General features: G+C 42.1%; 1 protein-coding gene across 5 annotated transcripts in view; it reads left to right on the top strand.

The window, feature by feature from the left end:
- Positions 1 to 204: 204 nt before the first annotated feature.
- The window catches only part of RESF1 (retroelement silencing factor 1), a 28333-nt gene continuing 21742 nt past the window's right edge, over positions 205 to 6795 (top strand). For all 5 annotated transcript variants that reach the window (XM_046662501.1, XM_046662467.1, XM_046662485.1 and 2 more), the window contains exons 1-2: positions 205 to 253; positions 1529 to 1623. The gene's annotated coding sequence lies outside the window, so the exon portion shown is untranslated. The remainder of the gene's footprint in view (positions 254 to 1528; positions 1624 to 6795) is intronic.

Below are 6795 nucleotides of genomic sequence, written 5' to 3'. Positions count from 1 at the left end.
CAGAGATTCACCGCTCGACCAGTTTCCTGCATCAGACACGTGAATGTAACTTTGCAAACCTCGGCGCGATGCACCGGAGGGCGGGGCTGGCAGCGGCGGCGGCTGCTCCCGGCGGCACTAGGACCGCGGCGGCGCGGGGTCCCGCGCTCGGCCCACCCCCGGAGGCGGGCCCGAGGTGACTTAAATCCTGGGGCACGGGCGGTCGGCGCGTTTTCCCTTCCCTGCTGGCCCGCGCTGCGAGCTGCGCTCGGCGGTAAGTGCGGGGCGGCCCCGGCTGCCCCTCGCTCGCCCCGCGGGCGCCCGGGCGGGGCGGCGGGCTCGGAGCCTAGGGGCCGGCGGGCCGGGGCCGCGCGCTTTTGTTCTGCAGCGGGGAGCGGGGAGCGGGCCGCGGGCGCTCGGGCTGCGGGCGGCTCCGGGCCTGGGGCCCCGCCGGCTCCCACGGCCGCCGCCCCGCTCGCTGCCCTGCCCTGCGCTGCGCTGCGCTGCTCTGCCCGCCGCCGACGGCCAGCTCGAGGCGGAGGGCGGCGCCTGGCTGTTTGGCTTCCATCGCCTTCCTCCTCCCGGTGGAGGTGGCGGCGGGCGAGCGCGGGGACGCGTTTGTTAAACTCTCAGGCGGGTGGGTGGGAGACGAGCTGTGTTTTTAATTATTTCCTGTCGCTGGTGTGAAAAAAAAAATCTTTGTTTTTGCATTGACTGTGTCTGGAGCGTGCCCTCCCTCCTTCCCTCCCCGCCCCCGTGATGCGGAACCCCCGGAACAATCGACTCCGCTTGCATCTCCAAGTGGCCCGCGGACGCGGCCATCCCGGAGATGCTGTCTGTTCCTGAGCAATGCTAGTGCCTCGAGGCATTTTTAAGTGCACAAATGCATACCGGTTTTAAGTGCTCTGGAGGGCCGCGGAATCCCTAAGCAAATGTCCTTAGGGCCCTGAGTTCAGTAGCAAGTTTTCGGGGAATCGTTGCAGTGAAAACAATTGATTTGTAGTACTTTCAACGCCTACCTCCAAAATAAAGAGAACGGCAGGTGATGTGTAGGCGCTTGAGGTGCATTTTCACAGGCGCACCGCAGAGCTTGTTTGGGGATTTTTTCTGCTGCTGTTAGCTGTAAATCATGCTTAAGTTTTATTCAGTGTTAACATGCACGAAGTTTAAGGTTTTAGTTACGTGTTCTTTTTTTCTTGTACACTCGGATTTTCTTTTACTAATCCAATAAAGAAAATTGCTAAGATGAAGTATTTTTGTGTAGGAATGCTAGGACAATATGGACCTGGAGGAGCGCACATGAATTCTAACTTAAGAAGTGAATGATATTTTAGACCAGATTTGGTTTCTGTTACTTTGTACATTTAATAAAAATTCAGTAAACTTAGTATGCTTTTGGTGCAATCTAAGAACACAGTTTTGCACAGCAGTGTTACATCAAGTAAACGTTAGCATGGACTTTTATTATAAATTTCATGTAAATTTTATATAAGTAAATATAATAACTATTTTAAGTTATTGGTTACAAAATGTTTCTCGCTGTCCCTAGGACCAAAGAAGTAAACACTGTGTAGAGAGGCACTGACATATTTGGAGGGAAATGGAAGCATATACAGTAATAGAAGAGTAACATCGTATTTAAAGGTAAGTATGTCACCGCTAAGTAGCCTACTCTAATTTATCTGTTAATGGAGTAGAATTATTGATGAAATGAATCAGCACTGGTTAAAAATTAATGGAACACAATGGATTTGATAATGTAGGGGAGGAAAACTTCCTTTCTTCCTTTTAATGTTCTTTGGCTGGTGTAATAATTAGGTTGACGTAAGACAGATGAACAGGAGAAAAACAAATTTAATTTTGTATGTACGGGAGCCCATGAAAATATGAGACTCAAAAAAGTGATCAAGACAGGCAGCTTTTATATCTTGTAGACAAGGAAACAATAAATTTGTGAAGAATTGACAAGACAGGGATTTGGGCTTGGGGTAGCAAGTTAGTGAAGAAGTAGCGAGATTTGTTAATACCGAGTTCTCAGCACTAAATTCCTTATCTTTGGTGATAAGGATGCCCTCTACCCTCTTAGTATTTGGAGGCTATCTTTCATAGGGAGGTTTATTTCTTGCTTTCAGGGGACAAAGGCGATCAGACTGTCCTTGCACTGGCTGTTTCTTAAGTAACTTCAATTCAAAATAATCAAAATGCCAAAGTGGCATATTTTGGGATGGCATATTCTGCTCACCTTCAGTGACAAAGCTTGAGATTGTCATAGCCTGGGAAATTCAGTTGTTCATCTTTGCAGGATGTGGAAGAGGAGACATTTATGATGAGATGACTTTGGTCCAACTTAGGCAGAGTCTACTTAAGATTATTCTCCACATGCTCTGTTTCTTATTTGGTTGTCTTTCTTTTATTATTTCTGGCACACGGGGTTGGGGGAGGGCAGCATAGAACACAACTCTGGGAGAACCATTCCATGAGATAATCAACCTGTAAAGCCAAAGCGATTGTCTCTAGGGCTTCCATTCTGTAAACACCATGCTGTGTTAGGAAACCTGTAATGGTTAAGACCATGGTCCCTGCAATCAAGACTGCTGAGCTTCAGATCTTGGCTTTACCTGTTACTATCTGTATGACCTTGGGGAATTATGATTAACCCCTCTGCCTTGGTTTTCTCATCTGTAAAATGAGGATAACAGTAGTACCTACCTCATAGGATTGTTGTGTGCTAAATTATGACTTTCCTACACATAACACACTTGGAAGAGCTGCTGGCACATGTTAAGTGCTCAATACATCCTAGCTGTTGTCACGTTAGAGGAAGTATGTTTTATGGCCCCAGACAACACCATCTTAGGGGAAATTCAGTTTGCACATTTAAGCTCTAAATCAATTTATCAGCTTTGTGTTGATTAAACCCTTCACCGTAGATCCTGTTGTAGGTTTAGTTTTGTAAGGAAGTGCCAGACCCAGCTGTACTTTTGATCTGCAGCCTTATTTGAAACCAAGAATGCCTCCGTTACGGGCCGGCCCCTGGCCGAGTGGTTAAGTTCATGTGCTCTGCTGCGGTGGCCCAGGGTTTCGCTGGTTCCGATCCTGGGCGTGGACATGGCACCACTCATGGCACCACTCATCAGGCAATGTTGAGGTGGCATCCCACATGCCACAACTAGAAGGACCTGTAACTAAGACATACAGCTGTGTAACGGGGGATTTGGGGAGATAAACCAGAAAAAAAAAGATTGGCAACAGTTGTTAGCTCAGGTGCCAATCTTTAAAAAAAAAAAAAAGAATGCCTCCATTAAATTCTCCAGCCAGGGAAGATTTGCCTGTAAGCCTTGTTTTCCCCTATTGTGTGATGTACAGGGATCTTTCTTCCCACTTAGACTGTCGATGTCTTGGACACAATAGAAGCGCAAATATTTAAGGAATTGATCTAACTTATTGTTTGAGAAGGTATGAAGGTGAATTGCAAGAATCTTTTTTGTCTAACCATGCTGTTGCCACCCTTCCTGCAATCCCCCTTTGGAGGCATACTCTTTGTGAAACAGACCTGGAAAGTATTCAATTTGAGATAAAGAGAACAATTTACCAATTCTGTCTATAGAAATGCAAGTTAAAAATTACTTTGTAATAAGTCTTGTGGATCTTGAAGGATTCTAAATGCTCTGTTGGGAGGCAGCTGTGTAGTGTGCTTATCCTTGAGATCCTAAGTGCTTGTAAATTGAAGGTCAGTGTTGGAGGCTGGCCTGTTGATGCAAATGTCTCAAGTGAGACATTTGTGCATAGTTGTTATGATTGCAGATTTAATGATAATCACTAAGACTCTCTTGAGATGTATTAAATTACAAGACGTCATTTATAAATAAAATCTTCAGCTTGTGGTTAAAATTGCAAAGTGTTAGAAGAAACTGTATCATTCACTTAAGTTTTAAGAAACAGAAATCATAAGCAGATTATTATTTTTTAAGCCTCAGAAGAGAATTTACTGGATTACATAAAGTTTTAAAGGATTGAGACATAGCCTTCTCTTTGAGCCCTGCTGTCTTCAGCATTGACTTCATTCTCAGGCACACCTCCCTTCGTTGGGTGGCCCCAGCACCTCCAGGTATATATCCAGTCAGCTTCATCTTGCACAGAGCAAACCGTTTGTCTGGTTGCTCTACCAAAAGACTACAGTTAAATTTCACTGGCTCTCATTGAGTCATTCCTGTGTGCGCTAATAATGCAGAAATACTGTGTTTGGTTTTTAAAACTGCTGTTAAGTGATATAATTCACATACTATATTTATATAATTCAGTTCACCCTTTTATAGTGTAAAATGATTTTAAGTATATTCACATATTGTGCAGCCATCACTGCAATTTTAGAACATTTTCCTGACCCCAAAAGATTCTCTATCCTTTTGAGCAGTCACTTCCCATTCGCTTCCAACCCACCCATCCCCAGACAACCATTATGTTAGTTTTCTGTCTCTAGATTTGCATATTCTGAACCTTTTATATAGCTGCCAATCATAACATGTGGTCTTTTGTGAGTCTTCTCTCACCTAGCATGATGTTTTAAGGTTTTCCATTTTAAGGTTTGTCCGTGTGGAAGCATGGATGTACTTTATTCCTTTTCATTGCCAAGTAATATTCCATTGTATGGATATGCCACATTTTGTTTATCCTTTCATCAGTGAATGGACATTTGGATTGTTTCCACTTTTTGGGTACTATGAATAATGCTGCTGTGGACATTCATGTACAAGTGTTTGTATGAACATACATTTTCAGTTCTTTTGGGTGTATACCTACGAGTGGAGTTGCTCCATCATGTGGTAACTATTTTTGACCTTTTGAGAAACTGCCAGACTGTTATTTGATGTGGAGGAACCATTTATATTCTCAACAGCGGTGCGTAAGAGTTTTAATTTGTCCACATCCGTACCAACACTTCTTGGTTATAGCCATCACAGTAAGAGTGAAGTGGTATCTCACTGGGGTTTTGATTCTCCTGATGATGTGTGATGTTGAATGTCTTTTTGTGTACATATTGGCTATTTGTATGTCTTCTTTGGAAAAAGTGTCCATTCAAAAGCTTTGTTGACTTCAAATTTTAACTGTCTTTGTATTGTCAGGTTGTAAGAGTTCTTTATATATTCTGGATTTTAGTTCCTTACTAGTGACTGTAAATGTGAGGGTTTATTTTTGGAATCTGTTTCTTTCATCAATGTCTATCTTATGTCAGTACCACATGGTCTTGTTTACTGTAATTTTGTAATAAGTTTTGAAGTTGGAAATATGAGTCTTCCAACTTTATTCTTTTTCAAAATGAACTTTAGGATCAGGTTTTCAATTTCTGCAAAGAAGACATCTACGGTTTTGGTAAGAGTTGCACTGAATCCTTAGACCAATTTGGGGAATATTGCCACCTTAACAGTATTAAATCTTCCAGTCCATGAATGTGAGATGTTCTTCCATTTATTTAGGTCTTTAATTTCTTTTACCAAAGTTTTATAATATTCGGAGTATGAGTGTTTCACTTTTATTAAATTTCTTCCAAAGTGTTTTATTCTTTTTGATGTTGCTGTAAGTGGAATTGTTTTCTTAATTTTCTAGATTAAATGTTGTGTATAAATATATTTGATTTTTGTATATTGGGCTTGTACTTCACACCCAGCTGAACTAGTATACTAGTTCTATGAGCATTTTAGTGGATTCCTTGCAATTTTCTATATACAAGATGATGTCTTTCTACAAGTAGAAATGGTTTTACCTCTTCATTTCCAATCTGGATGTCTCTTATTTCTTTTCGCCTAACTGCCAGGGCTGGAACCTCTAGTACAATGTTGAATAGAAATGGCAAGAGCAGACATCCTTGTCTTGTTCCTGATCTCTTAGAGGGAAAGCATGCTGTCTTCCACCATGAAGTATGATGTAAACTGTAAGAGTTTTTCAGGTGCATTTTATCAAGGTGAAGGTCCCTTCTATTTCTAGTTTGATGTTTTTATCATGCGAGGGTGTTGGATTTTAAAATGCATTTAATTTCCATCATATTAGATGCTTTATCTTTATGTACTGAGATTATGATGTAGTTTTTGTCCTTTGTTGATAAATTACATAACATTGATTTGTTTTTGATGACTTGAGCCAATCTTGCATTTCTGGGATACGCCACTTGGTCATGGCGTATAATTATATGCTGTTCTGTTTGGTTTGCTGGTATTTTGTTGAATTTTTGCATCTATATTCATAACAGACTGGTCTATAGTTTTATTTTGATTTCTTTTCTGGTTTTGGTGTGAGGGTAATCTTGGCCTCATAGAATTAAGGTGGGAAGTATTCCCTCCTGTTTTATTTTTTAGAAGAGTGTGTAGAATTAGGTTTTTTTTTCTGCTTTTTCTCCCCAAATCCCCCCGGTACATAGTTGTATATTTTAGTTGTGGGTCCTTCTAGTTGTGGCATGTGGGACGCCGCCTCAACATGGCCTGATGAGCGGTGCCATGTCCATGCCCAGGATGTGAACTGGCGAAACCCTGGGCCACCAAAGCTGAGTGCGTGAACTTAACCATTTGGCCACTGGGCCGGCCCCTAGAATTAGTTTTAAACCTTGCAGTTTTTTTATATGATTCATCAGGAAAGCCATCTGGGCCTAACCATTTCTTTTTAGGTAGTTTTTTGGTTACTAATTCAATCTCTTTATAGGTCTATTTAGATTTTCTATATCTCCTAGAGTCAGTTTTAGTCACTGTGTCTTTGGGGGTCTTTTAGGGTTCTATGCCCAATTCCAGTGTGTGTTTGTGAGAGGAAGTTTCTCCCCACATCAACAAC

Source organism: Equus quagga, chromosome 1, assembly GCF_021613505.1.
Source record: "Equus quagga isolate Etosha38 chromosome 1, UCLA_HA_Equagga_1.0, whole genome shotgun sequence".
In the NCBI taxonomy this organism is placed as follows: Eukaryota; Metazoa; Chordata; class Mammalia; order Perissodactyla; family Equidae; genus Equus; species Equus quagga.
The sequence above is the reverse complement of the archived record's forward strand: the minus strand, read 5'-3'. Positions and strand labels throughout refer to the sequence as shown.